The sequence below is a fragment of the Coloeus monedula genome (genome assembly GCF_965178545.1).
Source record: "Coloeus monedula genome assembly, chromosome: W".
Lineage (NCBI taxonomy): Eukaryota > Metazoa > Chordata > Aves > Passeriformes > Corvidae > Coloeus > Coloeus monedula.
The window spans coordinates 1390445-1415937 of NC_138821.1; positions in this window are offsets into that span (position 1 = coordinate 1390445).

The following is a 25493-nucleotide window of genomic DNA, read 5'->3' on the forward strand; positions in this document are numbered from 1 at the left end:
GATGAAACCCCACTGAAAACCTGTGGGAAAAAAACAAAAGTTGTGCAACAAGCACTTCATAGAATAAAAACTAAAATTCCACTTTGTTGAGCTTTTGACGGGGTACCCTTCTTTCTTGGACCAGGGTAAGAGAGCAGAGGAGGCTGCTGTTCTGTTAAGTTCTTTATTTCATAGTCTTATAGCTTTCTTGAAGGCAGAGTTCAAAGGGGGTTACATGATAAAGGCAAGCAGCAACAGCAAATAGAAGGCAAAACCAGCTTCTTCTTCTTCTATATGCTCTATATGCTCCATATATTTTTTCTTACAGAAGTGTGGATTATATTTGTTAATTGACCAATAAGATTAACACATGATTCTAGTTTTCCTTTTCTTAACCTATCCTGGTCTAATTCTAACAATCGTAAGCCTTACACAAGTGTTACATAGGTATTACACAGATTTGCATATACAGTTTCTATCAGTTCCTATTGTTTATGTGAACACTATCTAAAAAATGTGAACAGTATTGTTCTATCTATATTTTGTCTAAAGTAAAGAATTCTGTGAAAAGGTAACACTGCTGCAGCAAGAACTGTGTTTAAGGTCTCTGCTACAGCTTTTTAATGTTTAAGGCACTTAGCATATATTTCTACTAAAAGTTAAAAATCTATATTTCTATTTCACTTTGGTGTGGCTTCATGTATCTCAGCTTGTCCAAAGGTTTTAATTCAACCCCTGTGCTTTTGCTTCTCTCTGGGCCTGAGTCCAGAGGAGCTTTCACTCCAACACCATTTGAATAAGTTAATGCAATTAACAACTTGTTTCACTCAGACATATTTTTCATACTTTTGGGGGGGGAAGTTTGCTTCTTTTCTCTTTTCTAGGAATGTCAAACATCCCAGCATCAAAAATAAAGCAGTTTGAGAGCAAGAAAACTGCAAGCAACAAAATCACACCTAAATGTGATAACCATTGCTTCACTGTCACTTAGTGTTAGCCCCAAAAAGTTTTACTTCTTTTTTAAATAATCAGTCTAGTGGGCCAAAGTTTCATTTTTCTTTTATAGGAATCTACCAACACATGAGATGGATCTGTGTGAAAACCAATGAAATTTAAAGTGTCACCATAATTGCTTGCATTGTCAGTTGGTTAATGTTTGTAATTTGTTTGTGTTTTCATTGCAAGTGACTTGGTGAGAGATCAAATAGTAGTTAAAGCATTCTACATATTCTTGAGTTTAATTTTTGTCTAACTTGTTTTGTCTTTTTACTGAAAAATGGTGTGGCTGAGGTCATATGGATGTATAATTTGTCTCAACCAATATTATCCTGAGAGTTGGTATAAGAATTTATACATATTTGAAATCCTACAAATATGGACTAACCTTCCCAGTTCTGCCTCAGAAGGCTTCAAAATTATTATAATCTGGCTAAATTTTTTAGATTTTCTAATTAGTGAATTAAAGAATCTTGACAAAACACAAGCAAATCCTACATGAGAAATGATTGAATCCCCCTTCCTAAACCAAGAGGGATACAGAAAAGCCTTCTACCAGCTCTCAAACGAATGTGCTGTTGAATCTCATGCCATATGTCTTAAGAGGATGTTTTAACTTTTCCTCACCCCTCCTATTTATAGCACATTCTGCAATCTCAGTTGTAGGTGCAGAATGGGATGAAGGCAATTTATTCACTAAAATTAAAAAAAAAAAAAAAAAGCTACTTGAGGTAATAAAACTAAGTTTGAAAGAGAATTCATTTCATTTTTAATCTCACCAAAAATAAAGCCACAGTTTCTAGTTTGTGTCAAGTATAAATGTGTATTGGGTTGACCCTGAGTTGATGGACAGTCTTTAAGCCCAATGACGCTTCTCACAATTTACATATTTAAACCGCACAGAAAGGCGGGACTTCCCCTTTTTGTCGGAGCTCGCCTGCTGGAAGGTGGGGGGTGCTCCGAGCCTCCCAGCCCCGCCGGGCCGGGCCGGGGCCACTGCCCCTTTCCCCCTTTCCCAACGCCGCAGCACGGACCCTGGGTCACTGCGGGGGGACTGTCCCAGAGCCGCAGGCAGCTCAAACCAGCCATGGACTGCTCACAGCTAAACCCATCCAGCGCGGCTTCTGGGGACCGGTGGGTCCCTCTCCTCAACATGCGGAGCCGGCGGAGTCAACGGGAGCCGGCAGAGCCTCCTGTCTGCAGCCAGCACACTTCGTGCTGAACTGAAGAGGACACCACGCAGCCAGCAGCACAGAGGGAGCAAGGCTTTCCCCACCGTAAAGCCCGAACAAGAACACTCTTCAACATGGCAGCTTCAGAGTCAGAGAGAAAGAGAAGTGAGTCACGTGGGACGGAGCTGGAAATGGCGACGGGAGAAAAGAGGGCGGTGCCGCGATTCTCGCGCATAGCTTAAAAGAAAGCTTCTTGCCTGCCGTGGTAAGAAACTGTAATACCACAAACTGTTTGTCTCTTTAATCCATTTGAAGAACATGGGGGGATGGAGTATCTTCGTGTGCCTGTGAAGATTGTGAAGAATGCCTATGCTAGGCTATGTAGAAGTAGTAAGAGGCTGCTAGAGACTTGTGGCGAAGAAAAAGCCTTTGTGTGCAGGCCAAAAGAACTTATCCTTAAAAAGATGAATAACCCCATGTGATGGCCCATGTTTTGTAGTATGAAGGAACTGTGAGATTTTTCATGGGAGAGATGTTCTACACATAGCAGATTGTTTGTTTCGGGGCGGATCTGCTGTTAGTGGCAGTTTGGGAACCACGTGCAACTGAAGGAAAAACCCTTTTTTCCCTTAAGCATAAGAGAGAGACTTTTCAAGAACTGGAACACTGACTAACATCCCATGTTCTGTTATCCCTTATGTGAGCTAGGTAAAAGAAGAGAAGTGCTGGGGGGGGGGGGGGGGGAGGGGGATTTGCTTTAATTTTGTTTTGTTATTGTCTCTTTACTTTTAATTCTATTAGTAATAAAACTCTTTCATTGTACTGCAACTGTTTAAGGTTTGTGCCTGCTTTGCTTTTCTCCTAATTCTTATCTCACAGAAGGAAAATAAGTAAGTAATGAATATTTTGAACCAAAACCACTACATTTAATTGGTGTTTCCGCCCGGTTTCGAACTCAACCCGCTACAAAATGACAACAGTGCTATAATCTGTTATTACAGCTGGTGGTGGGGTCCGTGGCTGCAACCCAGGAAGAGATGACCGGTCCGGGGACATGGTCCCGAAAGGAATCGCCTGCCCGAGGTCTGGTATCTTCCTTTCAGCTGCTGCCAGAGGAGCCCTTGCAGAAGCTATCAGCTCTTTAGTGATTATCAGCTCGTGATTTCAGCTCAGCTCTGCAGGGCTGCCTCTAGGCCAAACCAGACCGGAGAGAGAGACGAGAAGACCCGTATGGCTGGTTCCGCACGAAGGTAGCTTTATTGGGGGTTCCCTCCAGCGAAGGGAAGGCCAGTGACGAGCTCTCCCCTCTACAGAGGCGAACTGGTCTTTTATAGGGATACAGGGGATCAGCAAGGGGACCAATGGGTTACAGAGGGTCTGGGATAAACCAATGGGTTACAGAAAGATCTGCATAGGGTCTCCCAAAGGATTGTGGGTCTACTTTTCCTCACCATGACTCAAAAGTCCTTTCCTTTCTAGGGAGTCCTGCTAGGCGATTGCGAAATCTCTTATCTCAGCAGACATCCCTCCATTGCAGTGGCTGGGCATATCCCACAATCTGTCTCCTAGTGTTGCCTCTGACGGAGGCGTAGCGACCTGGTTCAGGAACGGTACGACGACCACCTCAGGTCGTTCGGGCCATCAGCTCACAGACACCAATTTGGTGGACGGCAAATGGCGTTTATTCATGGGTTACACAGGGTTAAATAACCTGGGTTTACCGCGTCACTTCCTTCTGGTCAGGTATTACCTGTAGAGGGGAGGGGCTTTACCTGTCCCGCACAACGCGATATCTTCCGAACGCCTGTCCCTAATCTCCTACATTTCCCCCCCCCTCTATCCTAAATTATCCACACCTAGAAAACAGAGCATAGCCCTGATGTAAAGATATGTTTGCATGAGAACATTTTGTATGAAAATGTTTTGTGTGTTAGTTTTGTATCATAAAAACAAATCCTTCATAATGTATAGAATTATACAGCAGAGTAAGAATATTATTATAACAAAAACTGTATAAAGAAGCTACAACCAAAGAAGCCCCCCTGAAGATACCTGACTAGGACTTTAAATTATAAGTTAAACCACTAAGATTAGATAAAGGGAAAACCTATTCTTTGATCATCTCAGGCCAAGGAAAAAAAAACCACAAACAGACAAACAAGACTGAAAGAAGAAAAATACCCATTGAGAGTAAAATAACAGATCAAGTGATCCAATTAGCATGAGATGTTGAAATTCCAAGGAGATCAAAACAGGCTCCCCAGTGATTACTGAACTACTGGAAGGGACACAACCAGTGCCAGTTAAACAATATCCACTTAGGCATGAAGCACGAGTAGGAATAGAACCAATAATTACTAAATTTATTGATCAAAGGTTGTTGAGAGAGTGTAGGTCTTCCTACAATACCCCAATTCTACCAGTACAAAAGCCAAACGGAAGTTATCAGTTAATTCAAGACCTGAGGGCAATAAATACAATATCAAAAACACTACATCCCATAGTGGCCAATCCTTATACTTTACTAGCAAAATTACGAATTGATTGGGTGTGCTTTTCAGTTTTAGATTTGAAAGATGCTTTCTTTTGTCTGCCATTAGCTGAAAGCAGTCAGGAAATTTTTGCCTTTGAATGAGAAAATCCCAAAACAGGGATAAAAAGTCAACTTACATGGACTGTATTGCCACAAGGATTCAAAAATAGCCCCACGATATTTGGAGATCAATTATCCCAAGAACTGGAAGCCTGGACACTGCCACTTGGAGAAGGTACATTTCTGCAGTACGTTGATGACCTACTGATAGCAACAAGGACCTGTGAAGACTGGACTGTAAGTCTTAAATTTTCCGAGACAAAGTGGATATAAGGTCTCCCCTGGAAAGGCTCAGCTAGTCCTCCAGAAAGTTACATATCTGGGATATGAACTGGTGGGAGGAGAGGAACCCCTGGGATATAACAGGAAGGAGACAATTTGTCAAATTCCCTGGCCAACTACAACCAAAGAACTGAGAACTTTTCTGGGAATGACAGGATGGTGCAGATTACGGATCTACAACTATGGACTCGTTGTGAAACCTTTATACCAACTCCTAAAAGAGACTGGGGCAACTCACCTATGCTGGACACCAGAGACTAATAATGCATTTGCAACCCTAAAACGTGAGTTGATGCAAGCTCCAGCACTGGGCAAACCGGATGTCACTAAACCTTTTCTGTTGTTCTCACACGAGAGGCAAGGACTGGCTCTAGGACTTCTGGTACAGAAGTTGGGACCATACAAAAGGTCAGTGGCTTATTTCTCCGAGACGTGGTCGGCCGGGGATGGCTCGCCTGCCTGAGTGCAGTGGCAGCTGTGATTCTGAACATAGAGGAAGCTCGCAAGTTCACAATGGGCCATCCGATGACTGTTTTTGTCTCTCACACAGTGTCAGCAGTGCTAACACAGAAAGGAAACCACTGGTTAACCCCATCTTGCTTTCTCAAATACCAAGCTGTCCTAGCAGAATCGGAAGATGTGAGTATCCAAGTAACTAACACCTTAAATCCAGCAGCTTACCTCCAGGACAAGGCTGCTGAGGAGCCTGTACAGCATGACTGCATTGAAACTATGGAGGCAGTTTACTCTAGCCGCCCAGATGTAAAGGACTCTCCGCTAGAAAATGCGGACAACTGGTTCACTGATGGGAGCAGTTATGTCAAGAATGTCAAGCAGTCTGCTGGGTATGCAGTTACAACCACAGATCCTGTCTAGGTTTTGAAAGACAGGTGTCTGCTAAGGAAGGCAGAAGCCCCCCTTGAAGTGGCAGATATAACCCCTTTTCCCTCCAAGTTATTATATTTTTGAAATCAAGGGCCTTTAGGCAAAGATGTGGGAAATAGGAATAACAGTTCTTTACTATATATATATATATATATGTATATGTATATAACCGGTCAAACAAAACAACAACACCTATGGCAGTAACAGCACACACAAACCCAGTCCCAGCCTTCTCGGCTGTCAGGCTATTTCCCCTCGGGTGCAGTTCCGCCCGCAGCCGGCAGGGGCGCTGGCGGCTCCCGGTGAGCAGGGCAGGTGCGATGGTTCCCCCGCGGCTGCAGGGGGCGCTCCGGAGCGAGCTCGGGAAACACGCGGCACCCGTGCCCTGGGATCCCGGGAAGGGAAGGAACAAAGGCTTCACAAACCCCTGGGCAGCCGATCCCGGACTCTCAGGAACAGCAGGCTGGAACGGCAGGCGGGAACAGCGGGCTGGAACGGCAGGATAGAACGGCAGGCTAGAGCGGCAGGGACGAACGCAAATCCCGGGTGGCAGGCGAGATGTATCCAGATGGGAGAACCCCACGGATGCCCAGGCAGGCAGGGCGAGCAGGGCTACAGCGTAGCGAAAACTCGAAGCAGCAGCAGTGGGGCAGGGCAGCCACAGCTCGGCCTCCAGCAGGGCAGGGAAAGCGGCTTTTGGGGTCCCGGCATTGTTTCCAGCAGGAAGAGAAGAACGGCCAAAAAGAAAGAAACAGCAGCTCCTTTCTCTGCAGCTTCTCTCTCCGGACGCTCAGAGCGAACTGACCCCACACCCAGGTGTAGACAAAAGGAGTAGCCAGGCCCGCCCCACTCCCTTTTTTGTCTTTCTTAAGTACAGCTATTTGTCCCCTAGCAACATGCATATGGGAGAAAATTCCTTTAACAGAAAAAAACTAAGACTAAACTAAAACCCCAACAGATGCCATCATCAAAGCAAATCCGTTACCTGTGTGAACATCCGCTCAAAAGGCGGAGGTAATAGCCCTGACTCGAGCACTGGCATTAGTTGAAGGAAAACCTATCAACATTTATACTGATTCAAGGTATGATTTTGGGGTGGTACACCCTCATGGGGTGATTTAGAAAGAAAGAAGTTTATTAACCTCACAGAAGAAAGAAATCAAGCATGCTACTGAAATCTTACAGTTGCTGGAAGCAGTGCTAAAACCTTCAAAAGTAGCTACAATGCATTGCAAAGGACAATCCCAGGGCAGCACCATCCCTGAACTGGGAAATGCTATGGCAGACAAAACAGCAAAGGCAGTGGCTAGTGGGGTTCAGATCCAAGCCCTAGCTCTAATCCCTTCTAACATCCTTATGGGTGAAAACCCCCCACCATATGACACCGATGGATTTAAATTAGATACAAGAAGAAAAGGGACAAATAGGAGGAGACGGCTGGGCTAGGATAAAGAATCTCATAGTCATACCCACAAAACTGTTAAAATTATTTATCTAAAGCGAACATTGCATCAGATCACCTTAGATGACACTTCTTGGGAGTTTAAAGAAGTATGGGTGTCATAGGTTAGCTAGCATAGTCTCGGAAGTGATGTTCTCGCAAAGGAGTGCTTACAGCTTCCCCTATGACCTGATAGAACCTATCAGCTGGCCAGTTTGAATATGGACAATTCTTTAAGCCACTTAAAGTTGTGTCCGCCTCTGTGATACACCCTTAAGAATAGACAAACCCCCCCTCCACAGCTCTCTCTCATTTCCGGTGCTGGGACAGGTGGCTGCGGGCCCCGTGCGGGGGTCAGTGGGCCCGGCCCAGGCCCTGCTCGGGCCAGGCCGGGCCGAGCCACTGCCATCCTGGAGTCGATGGACCTGTTCCACCCGCAGAACCCCCCCCCCCACTGCCTTGCTGTGGGGAGCCGGAGCGGCTCGGCTTCCCCCCCCCCCTCCACTTCGATAAGCCACATTCCAGCTGCAAGGCCGAGGTGAGATTAACCCTTTTAGTGCTGTGAAGAGCTGAAAACCTGAGGGAAGAGAAAAGAGGAGATGCTTAAATATTACAGCTGGTGGTGGGGTCCGTGGCTGCGACCCAGGAAGATATGACCGGTCCGGGGAGATGGTCCCGAAAGGAATCGCCTGCCCCAAGTCTGGTATCTTCCTCTCAGCTGCTGGCAGAGGAGCCCTTGCAGAAGCTATCAGCTCTTTAGTGATTATCAGCTCGTGATTTCAGCTCAGCTCTGCAGGGCTGCCTCTAGGCCAAACCAGACCGGAGAGAGAGACGAGAAGACCCGTATGGCTGGTTCCGCACGAAGGTAGCTTTATTGGGGGTTCCCTCCAGCGAAGGGAAGGCCAGTGACGAGCTCTCCCCTCTACAGAGGCGAACTGGTCTTTTATAGGGATACAGGGGATCAGCAAGGGGACCAATGGGTTACAGAGGGTCTGGGATAAACCAATGGGTTACAGAAAGATCTGCATAGGGTCTCCCAAAGGATTGTGGGTCTACTTTTCCTCACCATGACTCAAAAGTCCTTTCCTTTCTAGGGAGTCCTGCTAGGCGATTGCGAAATCTCTTATCTCAGCAGACATCCCTCCATTGCAGTGGCTGGGCATATCCCACAATCTGTCTCCTAGTGTTGCCTCTGACGGAGGCGTAGCGACCTGGTTCAGGAACGGTACGACGACCACCTCAGGTCGTTCGGGCCATCAGCTCACAGACACCAATTTGGTGGACGGCAAATGGCGTTTATTCATGGGTTACACAGGGTTAAATAACCTGGGTTTACCGCGTCACTTCCTTCTGGTCAGGTATTACCTGTAGAGGGGAGGGGCTTTACCTGTCCCGCACAACGCGATATCTTCCGAACGCCTGTCCCTAATCTCCTACATTTCCCCCCCCCCTATCCTAAATTATCCACACCTAGAAAACAGAGCATAGCCCTGATGTAAAGATATGTTTGCATGAGAACATTTTGTATGAAAATGTTTTGTGTGTTAGTTTTGTATCATAAAAACAAATCCTTCATAATGTATAGAATTATACAGCAGAGTAAGAATATTATTATAACAAAAACTGTATAAAGAAGCTACAACCAAAGAAGCCCCCCTGAAGATACCTGACTAGGACTTTAAATTATAAGTTAAACCACTAAGATTAGATAAAGGGAAAACCTATTCTTTGATCATCTCAGGCCAAGGAAAAAAAAACCACAAACAGACAAACAAGACTGAAAGAAGAAAAATACCCATTGAGAGTAAAATAACAGATCAAGTGATCCAATTAGCATGAGATGTTGAAATTCCAAGGAGATCAAAACAGGCTCCCCAGTGATTACTGAACTACTGGAAGGGACACAACCAGTGCCAGTTAAACAATATCCACTTAGGCATGAAGCACGAGTAGGAATAGAACCAATAATTACTAAATTTATTGATCAAAGGTTGTTGAGAGAGTGTAGGTCTTCCTACAATACCCCAATTCTACCAGTACAAAAGCCAAACGGAAGTTATCAGTTAATTCAAGACCTGAGGGCAATAAATACAATATCAAAAACACTACATCCCATAGTGGCCAATCCTTATACTTTACTAGCAAAATTACGAATTGATTGGGTGTGCTTTTCAGTTTTAGATTTGAAAGATGCTTTCTTTTGTCTGCCATTAGCTGAAAGCAGTCAGGAAATTTTTGCCTTTGAATGAGAAAATCCCAAAACAGGGATAAAAAGTCAACTTACATGGACTGTATTGCCACAAGGATTCAAAAATAGCCCCACGATATTTGGAGATCAATTATCCCAAGAACTGGAAGCCTGGACACTGCCACTTGGAGAAGGTACATTTCTGCAGTACGTTGATGACCTACTGATAGCAACAAGGACCTGTGAAGACTGGACTGTAAGTCTTAAATTTTCCGAGACAAAGTGGATATAAGGTCTCCCCTGGAAAGGCTCAGCTAGTCCTCCAGAAAGTTACATATCTGGGATATGAACTGGTGGGAGGAGAGGAACCCCTGGGATATAACAGGAAGGAGACAATTTGTCAAATTCCCTGGCCAACTACAACCAAAGAACTGAGAACTTTTCTGGGAATGACAGGATGGTGCAGATTACGGATCTACAACTATGGACTCGTTGTGAAACCTTTATACCAACTCCTAAAAGAGACTGGGGCAACTCACCTATGCTGGACACCAGAGACTAATAATGCATTTGCAACCCTAAAACGTGAGTTGATGCAAGCTCCAGCACTGGGCAAACCGGATGTCACTAAACCTTTTCTGTTGTTCTCACACGAGAGGCAAGGACTGGCTCTAGGACTTCTGGTACAGAAGTTGGGACCATACAAAAGGTCAGTGGCTTATTTCTCCGAGACGTGGTCGGCCGGGGATGGCTCGCCTGCCTGAGTGCAGTGGCAGCTGTGATTCTGAACATAGAGGAAGCTCGCAAGTTCACAATGGGCCATCCGATGACTGTTTTTGTCTCTCACACAGTGTCAGCAGTGCTAACACAGAAAGGAAACCACTGGTTAACCCCATCTTGCTTTCTCAAATACCAAGCTGTCCTAGCAGAATCGGAAGATGTGAGTATCCAAGTAACTAACACCTTAAATCCAGCAGCTTACCTCCAGGACAAGGCTGCTGAGGAGCCTGTACAGCATGACTGCATTGAAACTATGGAGGCAGTTTACTCTAGCCGCCCAGATGTAAAGGACTCTCCGCTAGAAAATGCGGACAACTGGTTCACTGATGGGAGCAGTTATGTCAAGAATGTCAAGCAGTCTGCTGGGTATGCAGTTACAACCACAGATCCTGTCTAGGTTTTGAAAGACAGGTGTCTGCTAAGGAAGGCAGAAGCCCCCCTTGAAGTGGCAGATATAACCCCTTTTCCCTCCAAGTTATTATATTTTTGAAATCAAGGGCCTTTAGGCAAAGATGTGGGAAATAGGAATAACAGTTCTTTACTATATATATATATATATGTATATGTATATAACCGGTCAAACAAAACAACAACACCTATGGCAGTAACAGCACACACAAACCCAGTCCCAGCCTTCTCGGCTGTCAGGCTATTTCCCCTCGGGTGCAGTTCCGCCCGCAGCCGGCAGGGGCGCTGGCGGCTCCCGGTGAGCAGGGCAGGTGCGATGGTTCCCCCGCGGCTGCAGGGGGCGCTCCGGAGCGAGCTCGGGAAACACGCGGCACCCGTGCCCTGGGATCCCGGGAAGGGAAGGAACAAAGGCTTCACAAACCCCTGGGCAGCCGATCCCGGACTCTCAGGAACAGCAGGCTGGAACGGCAGGCGGGAACAGCGGGCTGGAACGGCAGGATAGAACGGCAGGCTAGAGCGGCAGGGACGAACGCAAATCCCGGGTGGCAGGCGAGATGTATCCAGATGGGAGAACCCCACGGATGCCCAGGCAGGCAGGGCGAGCAGGGCTACAGCGTAGCGAAAACTCGAAGCAGCAGCAGTGGGGCAGGGCAGCCACAGCTCGGCCTCCAGCAGGGCAGGGAAAGCGGCTTTTGGGGTCCCGGCATTGTTTCCAGCAGGAAGAGAAGAACGGCCAAAAAGAAAGAAACAGCAGCTCCTTTCTCTGCAGCTTCTCTCTCCGGACGCTCAGAGCGAACTGACCCCACACCCAGGTGTAGACAAAAGGAGTAGCCAGGCCCGCCCCACTCCCTTTTTTGTCTTTCTTAAGTACAGCTATTTGTCCCCTAGCAACATGCATATGGGAGAAAATTCCTTTAACAGAAAAAAACTAAGACTAAACTAAAACCCCAACAGATGCCATCATCAAAGCAAATCCGTTACCTGTGTGAACATCCGCTCAAAAGGCGGAGGTAATAGCCCTGACTCGAGCACTGGCATTAGTTGAAGGAAAACCTATCAACATTTATACTGATTCAAGGTATGATTTTGGGGTGGTACACCCTCATGGGGTGATTTAGAAAGAAAGAAGTTTATTAACCTCACAGAAGAAAGAAATCAAGCATGCTACTGAAATCTTACAGTTGCTGGAAGCAGTGCTAAAACCTTCAAAAGTAGCTACAATGCATTGCAAAGGACAATCCCAGGGCAGCACCATCCCTGAACTGGGAAATGCTATGGCAGACAAAACAGCAAAGGCAGTGGCTAGTGGGGTTCAGATCCAAGCCCTAGCTCTAATCCCTTCTAACATCCTTATGGGTGAAAACCCCCCACCATATGACACCGATGGATTTAAATTAGATACAAGAAGAAAAGGGACAAATAGGAGGAGACGGCTGGGCTAGGATAAAGAATCTCATAGTCATACCCACAAAACTGTTAAAATTATTTATCTAAAGCGAACATTGCATCAGATCACCTTAGATGACACTTCTTGGGAGTTTAAAGAAGTATGGGTGTCATAGGTTAGCTAGCATAGTCTCGGAAGTGATGTTCTCGCAAAGGAGTGCTTACAGCTTCCCCTATGACCTGATAGAACCTATCAGCTGGCCAGTTTGAATATGGACAATTCTTTAAGCCACTTAAAGTTGTGTCCGCCTCTGTGATACACCCTTAAGAATAGACAAACCCCCCCTCCACAGCTCTCTCTCATTTCCGGTGCTGGGACAGGTGGCTGCGGGCCCCGTGCGGGGGTCAGTGGGCCCGGCCCAGGCCCTGCTCGGGCCAGGCCGGGCCGAGCCACTGCCATCCTGGAGTCGATGGACCTGTTCCACCCGCAGAACCCCCCCCCCCACTGCCTTGCTGTGGGGAGCCGGAGCGGCTCGGCTTCCCCCCCCCCCTCCACTTCGATAAGCCACATTCCAGCTGCAAGGCCGAGGTGAGATTAACCCTTTTAGTGCTGTGAAGAGCTGAAAACCTGAGGGAAGAGAAAAGAGGAGATGCTTAAATATTACAGCTGGTGGTGGGGTCCGTGGCTGCGACCCAGGAAGATATGACCGGTCCGGGGAGATGGTCCCGAAAGGAATCGCCTGCCCCAAGTCTGGTATCTTCCTCTCAGCTGCTGGCAGAGGAGCCCTTGCAGAAGCTATCAGCTCTTTAGTGATTATCAGCTCATGATTTCAGCTCAGCTCTGCAGGGCTGCCTCTAGGCCAAACCAGACCGGAGAGAGAGATGAGAAGACCCGTATGGCTGGTTCCGCACGAAGGTAGCTTTATTGGGGGTTCCCTCCAGCGAAGGGAAGGCCAGTGACGAGCTCTCTCTCACAGAGGCGAACTTGTCTTCTTTTATAGGGATACAGGGGATCAGCAAGGGGACCAATGGGTTACAGAGGGTCTGGGATAGACCAATGGGTTACAGAAAGATCTGCATAGGGTCTCCCAAAGGATTGTGGGTCTACTTTTCCTCACCATGACTCAAAAGTCCTTTCCTTTCTAGGGAGTCCTGCTGGGCGATTGCGAAATCTCTTATCTCAGCAGACATCCCTCCAGGGCAGTGGCTGGGCATATCCCACAACTCCCCCTTCTGTATTTATTAAAAGGGCATTCCCAGTAGCCTTTTTGCAGCAACGTAGGAGGCAAAAGAACATAAGTAACACAATAATAATTACAATGAATACCCACAAAGCTCCCTTAATCAAAGATGCAATCCATCCCGTTATTCCCCATAGTCCAAAAAGTCATTGTCTACTTTTAGGTCATCAAGGCTGTGGTGAGGACAGCATCAATGTAGATACATTTCATCTTTGGGCAGGGATGGGGCTTCTGAGAGGGAATACAAGCAAGATTTTGTTAGCTTTGTGGTCATAGGGGAGGTTTTGGGGTTTAGGGAAGTTTGACAAGGGTTGAGGGAAGGGGATATTTTGGGGTAGCAAGGGGTGATAACATATAAACTAGGGATCAGTTTTTCCAGGCTGTGTCTGGCCTACGGCTTGACTGTTTGCTGTAGCTTCTTGTTCAGCTTTCTGTTTCGTCTGCTGCCGTGTGTGGTGGGACGATCTTTTTCCTGGTTGGTGGGCATCCGGCGACGTTTTCGTCTCCATGCTGAGCTGGTCTGGTTTTGTGGAGGTCCTGTATTTGTCTCAGGAGAGTTCTTGGTGTTTGTAGGAGCAGTGTTTGTATGGCCTAAGTATGGTTTAATGCTTTTTCCTGGGAACCACTTTGGGCCAGATGGTAGCTGGACACAGGTGTAGCCTCTCCCCCAGGTAATCAATTGGAAAGGCCCAGATACCTGGTGTGTTTCAGGGTCCTTCACCAGCACTGGTGGCTTCTCCGTGAGCTTAGCTTGGGTTGAATTTGAGAAGTGGCGGAGTACTGGGGGGTCAGGCTCTGACGAGGTACCATTTAGGAAGTTAATGACATAGAGAGCCTTACAGAGTCTTTCAACAGGAGACAAAATTTCTGTTTCTCTCCGTTGCTGGTTGAGGACTCTTTTGAGGGTTTGGTGGGTCCTTTCTACGATGGATTGTCCTGTGGGATTGCTAGGTATGCCTGTCTTGTGTTTTATTCCCCATTGGTTGAAGAAATCTTTTAACTTGTGAGAGGTGTAGGCAGGCCCATTATCTGTTTTGATTTCTTCAGGGACTCCCAGGGTGGCGAAGGCAAGGAGAAAATGCTTGATGACGTGGATGGCACTTTCTCCTGCATGGGCTGACGCAAACACTGCCCCAGAAAATGTGTCAACTGACACGTGCACGTATTTGGATCTCCCAAAGGATGGGAAGTGGGTTACATCAGTTTGCCACAATTGGCAGCTGTTCAGACCGCGGGGGTTGACTCCGGTACCCATAGATGGTATTTGGTAGTTCTGGCAGTTCGGGCACGTTGCAATGATAGCTTTTGCTTGATCTTTTGAAAGCTTGAACATTCTGACGAGTGCAGGAATGTTTTGGTGAAAAAATGCATGTGACAACTTTGCCTGGGCAAAGATGTCAGGCACATTTGCAGTCTCTGCTGGCATGGCCAGTGCATCTGCTCTCCTGTTCCCTTTGGCAATGGGACCAGGGAGGTTAGTGTGTGACCTCACATGCATAATGTAGTAAGGCTGTTTTCTGTGCGAGATTAAATGAATTAATGTAGAAACCAATTGGTATAATCTTTGGTTGGAGACCTCCTTTAGAAAAGCATGTTCAGCCCTCATAGCTATACCAGCGACATAAGCCGAATCTGTGACCAGATTAAAAGGTTCATCTTTAAACTTCTCAAAGGCTCTGACAACAGCTGCTAATTCAGCAATCTGTGGGGATCCCTCTACTATTTGGATATCAGATTCCCATTTCTGGGTATTGGGTTGTCTCCATGTCATGACAGACCGATGTGATGAACCATCAGTAAAGACGGTCAGAGCTTTAAGAGGTTTTCTACTTTGGATTAATTTTGGAATCAATTTAAAAGCTGCTTCGCGGTAGAAAAGTCTATGTTTTGGCATGTGAACGGAAATTTGGCCTGTGTAGCTATCTAGGGCTAACTGGAGGCTCTCATTGGTCCGAAGCAACAGCTTCAGATCTTCAGTGGTCAATGGCAAGTATATGCATGTGAACTCACACCCTGCAAGAGAGCGGAGACGGGTTCTGGCCTTTTTTATTAAATGTGCCATTACTTCTTGGAAGGTGGTTAATCTCTTTGTAGGTTGATGGTTTGTGAAGACCCATTCAAGTATCAGCAAAGGGTGTCTGAGTTTAGGGTCCCATTGGAAGATCAGTCCATGTAAACAGGGAGCTTTACCCAAAACTGCAAACTGAAGAGGCAGGCTGGGTTCAATGCGATGGGCTTGGCGTGAAGACAGGGCTTCTTGAACTTTAGTGATGGTATCTCGGGCTTCAGGTGTGAGGACGCATGGAGAGTCCAAGTCTTTGCTGCCGTGGAGGAGGTTGAACAGGGGATCAAGGTCTTCATTTGTAACTCCCAGTAGGGGGCGTATCCAATTTATGGATCCACACAGGCTGTGTAAGTCCCTTAGGGTTTTAGGGTCCTTTTTGATGGAGAGTTGCTGGGGTACGATGGTTCTCTCACGGATCTGGAGGCCGAGGTAAGTCCATGGGCTGGAGTGCTGCACTTTGTCTTCACGAATCTCAAACCCTGCTTCTTCTATGGCTTCAATTGTCTTTTTAAGAGTTCTGTCCAAGTAAGTTTTGTCTGATGCACAGATTAGTATGTCATCCATATAGTGGTAAATGATTGCTTCTGGAAACAGGCTTCTGATGGGGGATAGAATGTGGGCGACATACCACTGGCAGATGGTCGGGCTGTTCTTCATGCCTTGTGGGAGGACGAGCCAATGGTACCTTCTGAGTGGGGCTTTATTGTTAAGAGAGGGGATGGAGAAGGCGAACCGTGGTGCATCCTGGGGATGGAGCGGGATGTTAAAGAAACAGTCTTTAATGTCTATGATGGCCAGCAGCCAGTCTTGGGGCAGCATTGATGGTGATGGCAGGCCGGGTTGGAGGGGGCCCATGTCTTCAATGACCTCATTGATCTTTCGTAGGTCATGGAGTAGTCTCCATTTGTTCATGCCGGGCTTTTTCAGTACAAAGACAGGTGAATTCCAAGGACTTTTATTCTCAGTGATATGACCTTTGGCAAGTTGCTCTTCCACTAGGGCTTCCAGCGCGCTGAGTTTTTCTTCTTCAAGGGGCCACTGCCTTGTCCACTTTGGGTTGTCAGTCTTCCAGGTGAGCGGGGGAGTGGATGGCAGCGCGCGTTTCTCAGTGGCCCCAGTCAGAAATCCTGGCTGGGAATGATAAGAGTGGCACCCCACTGGGATAGAAGGTCTCTGCCCCATAAGGTGATGGGGGCTCTTACCACGAATGGTCGGGTGGTCGCTATCTTGCCCTCAGGTCCTTCAATGACAACATTTCGTTTGCTCCTCATGGATACTGCAACTCCACCAATCCCGGAGATCATACCTGCCACTGGCTCCAGTTCCCAATTCCCTGGCCACTCGGAGCGGGCGATGATGGTCACGTCTGCTCCGGTGTCTAGCATCCCTGGGCGGTAGACCCTCTCTCCTTTACAGAACAAGCTGCACTCAATGGTCGGTTTGTTTGAGCCCACGATCTCTATCCACATTGCTGTAGGATTGAGGGGAAGCTGTTCTGGGCGGTTCTGTGGAAGTAAAAAAGCTTGAGCAATCGGTGTTCCCTGTGGGAGAAAGAAAGGTGTGTCCGTGCAGCAAAGCTGGACAAGAATCTCTTGTCCAGGGTGCACTGTTTGTATCTCAGGTAATACAAAGAGTTGTTCTGGACCATGGATGGTGTCGCTTAGGATAAGAATGTCCCATGGGCCGTCATGCGGTTCATACTTTCCTGTGGGAATACGATAAAAACGCTTGTCAACAAAGTTAAATGGCAGTGATGTTACCAGTTGGCGTCTCGTTCCGATCGGTAGCGCTCCGTGTGTTGGATCCTTCTCATGTGTTCTGGGATCGCCTGGGATGATGGTGCCGGGCGAGGTCCAGCTGTCTGCTCTCGGTGGTCCGATGTGGAGTTCAACGCTGCGGCAGGGTAGTTTGGCCTTTGATTTGTTGTCTGGGCGCGGGGCCTTGACACCGCGCTCCGATAGAAGTTTTTTGGACGCTGCTGGTGCTGTTGCTGTCTCTGGTGCCTTTGGTAGGCGGCGCGATGGTCCTGGGTGGGTGACCTTTGTGGGCAGTCCTTTATAAAGTGTCCAAGTTCGCCACAGTAGAAACAGCAGGCATTCTCCTTAGAGACTGCTGCAGCGAATGCACCGGAAACTCCCTCTGTGATGCCCTTTACAACTGCTTGGGTCATTGTGTTCTCTGTGGATGTGTGTCTAGTACAGGTCTCTATCATTTGATCTATTGTGGGTTCTGTGTCCATGGGTAGGGCCCTCAAGATGTTCTTACATTGTTCGTTAGCATTTACCATGGCAAGTTTGCTCAAGAGTTCTTTTCGTCCATCTGGACTTTCTATCTGTTTTTCTAAGCTAGCTTTCAAACGATCAACAAACTGAATGAAGCTTTCATTTGCTGACTGTTTGATGTTAGAGAAATATTGTGTAGGAACAGAATCATCAGGGGTGAGAAACAGCGATGTCTTAGCTGCAATAGCTATGTCTTGTAATGCTACTTCAGGTAAGGTTGTAGCTTGATCTAAGGGTTTTTGGAGGTCACCTTCTCCAGCCAGTTGTTCTATTGTCCAATCTGTCTGATTTGCATCTTTAGCATAAGTATCAGACAGTGTTTTTAAATGTCTTTTCCAATGCCTTTCCCATAACATATATTCGGCAGGGGAAAGGATGCAATTAATAATGTTTTTAATATCATGTGGTACTAATGTATTGGCAGAGAAAGTGACTTCCAATAAGTTTCTAAAGAAATGTGATCCTCTCCCATGGTCTTTTGCTGCCTTGCTAAGCTCTTTGATTTCTCTGTATGGGAAAGGCTCCCATGCTTTTGTAGATAGGCCGCCCCTCCTCCCTCTCCCTATAATGACTGGAAAAGCTGAAATTTTCTGAGCCAACTCCCAATCCCCCTCCCGGTTTGCTTCCCTGCGTGTCTGTGCCCACCGGTCTTCAGATTCAGAGTCAGAGCTGCTGCTACTGTCATCTGAACAGAAGGGATAGGCCGTGGCAGGGCGGGGCTGGGATACAGGCGTAGCGCGGCGTTTTTGAAATGCCGGCTCTGCTTTACCCAGGGTGGGAATGGCGGGGGGTCGGGGGTGCTTTGAGGGGTAGGAAGGGGTCCTGTTATGGCAGCAAGTGGGTGAAGAGGTTGTACAGCAGGAGGTCGTTTGGGGGGGGCAGATTACAGGTAGTGCCGGTTTCGCAATTCCATGTGGAGTCGGGGTGGGCGATAGGAGGATGGGGGGGGGGGGGGGCAGTAGGCTCTAGCGCAGCAGCGGGGGGAATGGGGATTGTGCAAGAACCCGTAGTAGAGGGAGGGGGGGGTGCAGGGAGAGGGGGAACATCAGCAGGGATTGCGCAAGATGCAGCTGGGAGGGGGGAGAGCAGGTGTGCCGGCGCCTGCCAGGGTGCCAGGGCTATGTGCGGTGGGGGAAGGGGGGAGGGAGATTCCATTCTATGGGCGATAGCCTGAGGCGGTGCCGCGGATAGCTGCGTTCCGCCAGCGGCGAGAGGGGCAGACGCTGGCGGGGGGCGTGACGCTTGTTCAGTGTCCCACAGGGTGTGCACGGAACTCTGTGGGACCGGTCCCGTGTTGTACCATGCTTGCTCCGTGGGTGCGGGGGGGGCAGCGGCGGCGGGGCGGCTTGCGGGGCCGCCGCGCTGGGGTGTGGGGGGGGCAGGGCCGCGTGGAGCAGGGCCGCGGCAGGAAGCTGGGACGCGGCAGGAAACTGGGACGCGGGGGGGGGGGGGGGGGGGGGGGGGGGGGGTCGGAGGCACCGCGGGCCGGTGCGAGAGGGGGAAGGGTGGTGTCGTGCGGGGAGGGTTGCGGGATGCCAGGGGCACAGGGAGACGGGGCTGGGGGGGGTTCAGAGTCATCCACGCCGGGGAGGGGGGATGAGTCTGGGGTGGGTACCGCGTGCGCTGCCTGGGGGGTGACAGCGGAACCGAGGGGGCGAGCGGGGGGGGCCGGACACGGGGTGACCGCCGGGAACAGGGGATCGGGGAAGGGAAGTGGGGGGGCCAGCGCCCCAGCCGGGCCAGGGCCGGGGCAGCTGGCTGGGTCCGTGCTCTGGCTGGCCATTACCAGAGGCGGAGAGGGGGGGTGGGAGGGGAGAAGGGCAGAGAAGGGGTTTGGCTGAGGGGGGGTTTTCGCACGACACATTTTAACCAGTAAATGAAATAAAGGAATGAATTTGGAAACTGACAGGTTTCCCGAGGCTTGAGAGGAATACAGTTTGTTCCCCACACTGTCCCAGAACGAATCAGAAAGAACAGAATCGATGGTAGCTTCAGGGAAATTTAGAGATATCCAATTACTGAAAGATTTGAGATTTTTCTTAGAAAGAACACCTTTACGGAATTTAAAGTCAGATTTTAAGAGAAGAGTCAGAAGAAAGGGGTATAGGTCTCTCTCAGATTGGGAAAGGCTGTGTTTAGCTTGCCTTTGTCCCATCTTAGTTCCTCCCTCAGCAGAAAAAGAGAAAAAAAAACCCAAAAAAACTTAAAATGCGCGCAAGACGAGAGCAGAGCCCCAAGTTTAAACTTACAAATCCCGTTTCTGGTGGGGCTGGCTCCTGGAAAGGTCTGCTGGGGGGATGGTCTGGCAGTTCGATCCTCAGGGACTTTGTCCTCGGTGGGAGATGAGGGTTTCGAACTGTCCCCGTCCGAAAGGCCTGCTAAAACGTAGGTCTATCTTCAGAGGAGCAGCACACGAACGGCTGGTTCTGTCTTGACAATCAAGACGCAGCTCAGGCCAGGTCCGGGTTGTCCAGGATCCAAGGCTGTTCGGGCGCCAGTTATTACAGCTGGTGGTGGGGTCCGTGGCTGCGACCCAGGAAGATATGACCGGTCCGGGGAGATGGTCCCGAAAGGAATCGCCTGCCCCAAGTCTGGTATCTTCCTCTCAGCTGCTGGCAGAGGAGCCCTTGCAGAAGCTATCAGCTCTTTAGTGATTATCAGCTCGTGATTTCAGCTCAGCTCTGCAGGGCTGCCTCTAGGCCAAACCAGACCGGAGAGAGAGATGAGAAGACCCGTATGGCTGGTTCCGCACGAAGGTAGCTTTATTGGGGGTTCCCTCCGGCGAAGGGAAGGCCAGTGACGAGCTCTCTCTCACAGAGGCGAACTTGTCTTCTTTTATAGGGATACAGGGGATCAGCAAGGGGACCAATGGGTTACAGAGGGTCTGGGATAGACCAATGGGTTACAGAAAGATCTGCATAGGGTCTCCCAAAGGATTGTGGGTCTACTTTTCCTCACCATGACTCAAAAGTCCTTTCCTTTCTAGGGAGTCCTGCTGGGCGATTGCGAAATCTCTTATCTCAGCAGACATCCCTCCAGGGCAGTGGCTGGGCATATCCCACACTTAAAGCTGAAATTCTGTTGTGAAGCTGTGATATATCAGAGTATCCCATTGTAATTTCATAAAGATATGGGAGTGGAGTGTTCAGTTCAACTTGTAAGCAAAAGCACCTGTGCCGAGATGAGCAGATGCTGGCGCAGCTGTAATTGTATGAGAAGTTTGGACAGGGAGAGATGGAAGCGATGAGAACTTTTGCTCCAAATGGGAAAGGAGAAAACCTCAGTTCCTAGAGATGCTCCCAGAGATAGTCCTAAAGATGAAGATGAGGAAGACCCTTTGCTCCCAGGGAAGGAGAAGGGCGTCTGTTTTTGTTTCTGAATGGCTCAACCTTAAAATTGTACCCCAAAAACCTTCAAGAGTGGACCCTCAAAAGCAGTTGTGGGAAAAGCTGCAAGTCGGGGGAAGGGATTCACATGCAAGCAGAGAGACCTCTTCCTAAATGGACTGAACAATATGCGGAAGTGGGCGGCTGTCTCGTTGTGATAATGTGTTCATAGCAAGGGCAAGAGAGACTCCTCTTTCTAAATGGACTGAACAAGGTTATTATGGAAGTGGTAAACAGACTGAACATCTTAAGGGTTGTCTTTTTACATTGTCAGTGGGAGAAGGGAGGAAGATGGGGGGAGGAGAAGAGTTCTGAAGGTGTGGTATAATTTTTTTTTCTCCTTTTAGGTCTGTTAATAAACTTCTTATTATTCTTTCAAGTTTGGTGCCTGCTTTGCGTTTCTCCTAATTCTTATCTCACAGAAGGTAAACAGTAATGAGTATTTTAGACCAAACCACTACACTAAATTGGTGTTTCTGCCTGGTTACAAACCCGACCAGCTACAATGGGACAAAGTTACAGGATGGTTACCCAACTTTTCCTGGCTTAAAAAATTGTTTGTAAAATTATTTGTATTACTGCATTGTTATTTACTGTTTGTATTAGTAGTTATTGTTGTATAATGTTATGTACTTAGAATTGCAATGCTTATGCTCAATGGCAAAAGCACAAACTTTGAAGCAAAGTAGAAAAGGGTACTTACTTTCAAGACATACAAGATTTGTAAAGAATTACAAATGACCAAAGAAAAAGGGGGCATTGAGAAAGGGTTTGATCAATAATTAACTCATGTAAGCAGAGTTAACTATTGGGGGACAGCAAATGTTAATTACAAAACCTAAGAAGCAGGATTCACCTTGATCTTGTCAAGATAAGAATGATGCCATGAAGATTTTTGCCTTTTCTTTTATACCCCTGTTATACCTTTTTACAGCTTCTGTATTCCTAGTGCTTTTTGCCTACATTCTTGGACTTGTTTGTCAAGCTTAGAGATTAAACATTTTAGAAGCTTTGTAGCTAGGGATCAGTGTGCCCCAGACCCCAAGGTCCTCTCCAGAACATATTCTGTAAACCAAGATAGAACCATCCAGGGGAAGGTTCCTTGGGGAGGGGGGGCGCACTTGAACCTCTCATTGGGGAATCTTTGATAGATATGCTAATTAGTAAAGCCTATAATGTTATACCCAATGTTGGGGGGGAGACAAGAGACGAGGAGAGACACAGAGACACAGGGAAAGACTCAGTGGGGTACATCTTGATGCATATGACCTGGACGTGTACACCTAAGGATCCTTAAAAATAAATACCAAGGTAAAATCCCTTTTCCCCTTCTAACCATCTATGCCTCTTGATTTTAAGACCAGGAAAAGGCATCAAGAAGAACAAGAATTTGTTTTGAACCAACACAGAAACCGCTGAATCATTCTACAAAGGACTACACTCCAGAAAGAAAGGTTAAAAGTGCGTTGTGATGAAGACTACTGGCCTTCATTAGAAAGACCCCCGAGGGAGAAGAAGAGCCTTCCTCAGTGAGACCACCAGGACACACCAAGCATGTGTGACACATGCTGACACTGTCTGTGCCTTAATTGTGCCTCCCCTGATGGGGGAGAATTTTAGAGTCTTTGCCAGGAGTCCAAGAGATGAATGGGACCTTCAGCCTTCTCTGCTTTCACATAGTTGTTTATTAAGTCTTATCAGAGAAATAGAGCCACTAATGTGACCCAGACATAGCACAGAGCAGAGAATGCAGGAGAATGCCAAATTATCAAGATTACACAGTCTTTTAAAGGTAAATCACCCAATGAAAACTTAAAAAGAAAGATATTTTCACTTTTTTTCCAATGTCTGGTAAATTGTCTGGTCACATAGACAGGAACTGTGGAATTTTTTATCCAGTCATCCCAAACTACTTCTACTGCAGAATATGGAGTAGTAGAAGAAGAAGAAGGAGGTCTGGAGAACAACAGCAATCCTCCATTTTGAAGTTTTTTGTTTTTATCTATTTACTATATTAATAAACCAAAAAACTCTAAATTTTTCACGCTGTGACAATCTTACATAATATTCTATTACCTAGTTCACACCAGTGTAGATTCTAATTCTTCCCAGAGGGTAGGCAATTTTCTCCATGGACGAAGGTCAAAAACAGTGTTGTCCAGGGGGGTAGAACCCTTCAAAACAGGCAGAGAAATATTCTCTGTATTCTGGGTTCCCACAATATGCTAATGATATTAATGACTTCTGAGAACTAATTTGTATAACCACTCCTATCCCAAGGAATGTGATGAATATTCATGAATTTTACCCATAATATTGTGTTGTAAGAAGTGTCGGTCTGTGTGTTAGGAGGAGCGATCCCCCACGCACCTGGAGCCGAATAAAGCAAATACCCACTTCTTGGACTCTGTCTCTGAAGTGTCTCTTGGCCCAATTTGGGGCGATTCACCCCCCCCTCCACATGGCCAGCGCAGCCCTGCGCAGACCCGGCAGGAGCAGGCGGAGCCTCTCTGCAGCCAGTACAGCTTGTACCAAACCGAAGACAACACCATGCAGCCAGCAGTGTACAAAGGAGCAAGGCTTTCTCCAATGTAAAGCCCCAACAAGATCAATTCTTTAACATGGCGACTTCAAAGTCAGAGAGAAAGGGGAAGTAAGTCACATGGGATGGAGCCAAGATGGCGGCTGGAAAAGAGGGCGGAGGCGCTTTTAGTGCGTAGCCTAAAAATGCTTCCTGCAAGCCGTGGTAAAAACTGTAATATCACACACTGTTTGTCTCTTTAATCCATTTGAAGTACATGAGGGGATGGAGAATCCACGCACGGCCTGTGAAGATATGAGAATGCCTATGCCAGGCTATTTAGAAGCAGTGAAAGGCTTTTAGAGATTTTGAAGAAGAAAGACTTTTTTCAGGCCCAAATAACTCATCCTTAAAAGACTAAAACCCTATGTTATGGCCCATGACTGCAGTATGAATAGACTGTGAGATTTCATGGGAGAGGTGTTTTTCCACCTCAGCAGATTGTTTCTTTCTGGGCAGACTGTTGCTGGTGGCAGTTTGGAAACCATGTTAAAGCAGAAGAAACTCTTTTTCCTTAAATATGAGACACTTTTAAGAAATGCATCACTGATCAAATCCCATGGGTTTTTCTTCCTTTGTGCAGTTTTGGTGGGAAGGAGGGGGTGCTGGAGGAGATGGGAGTTTGCTTTAATTTCTTATTATTTCTTTTTTACTAATTCTGTTAGTAATAAACTTTCTTTATATTGTAATAGCTTAAGTGTGGGCCTGTTTTACCTTGTGGTTTTCCCATTTTCCTCAATAATCTTTATTTCCCCTTATGAAAAATAACAGATTTCGTGGGGCTTGGCACCTAGCCAGCTTCAAACCATGACAGACCCTCAGCAGTCCCACAGCAGAAGGGTCCTCTGAGAGACCAGGCAGGGTATTCAGTTGTCTAATTTCCTCTGTCTCTACAGCAGCTACCCAAAAGTCCAGCAATGTCCATTTGGGTCTTTGAAATACCCAGTCCTGAGATAATCTATGCCAAGGATACACAGGGCCGCTGGGCCAGTTGCAATGGGGTGTTTCTGCCACTCATTCCCAGTCACGCTCACTTCAGCTTCCAGTACAGTCAGCTGCTGGGATCCCCCTGTCACCCCAGAAATGGAAATGGATTCCGCTCCCACATATCTCCATGGCATAAGGGTACATTGAGCACCAGTGTTGACCAAAGCCGTATACCTTTGTGGGTCTGACATGCCAGGCCATCAGATCCACACAGTCCAATAGATTCAATTGTCCCTTTCATCTACCTGGCTAGATGCAGGGCCCCTCTAATTCTGGTCACAGTAATGGTACACATTGCTGTCTTCCTGTAAATATGACCTTGAGGTCCCTTCAAGAGGATCGGTCATATCATCACTCCTATACTGCCTGGAGTCTTGACCATGAGAGACTGGAGCAGCATTTACCCTAAATGAGCTTCTTGTGGTAGTTGCTCCACTTTTCAATTCACATACCTGGGCTGCTAAGGACGAGGTGGGTTTTCCATCCCACTTCCTCATGTCTTCTCCATGCTCATGAAGGAAAAACCATAGGTTGCCTCGTGGAGTGTATCCTCTCTCCTTGGCTGGGGGATGCCCGCTTCTAATAACAGAGACTCTTGTTTGTCCTGGTGAGATGTGTAAAATTCCCTCCTTAAGCTCTTTTCTCAGTTTCTGATGGCCCTCTTTAACTCTATCTTCCAGGCTTCGGACATGCTCGGCCAGCTTTGTTTCCACGGACGAGACATCGGCCCATAACAGGGTAGTGACAGTGTCTTCATAAATTTTAATTTACTAACCAACCCACCCACCTTGTCCTCTCCCTCCCTCCATTGCAGCATTGTGGTGGACAGTGAACCTACGTT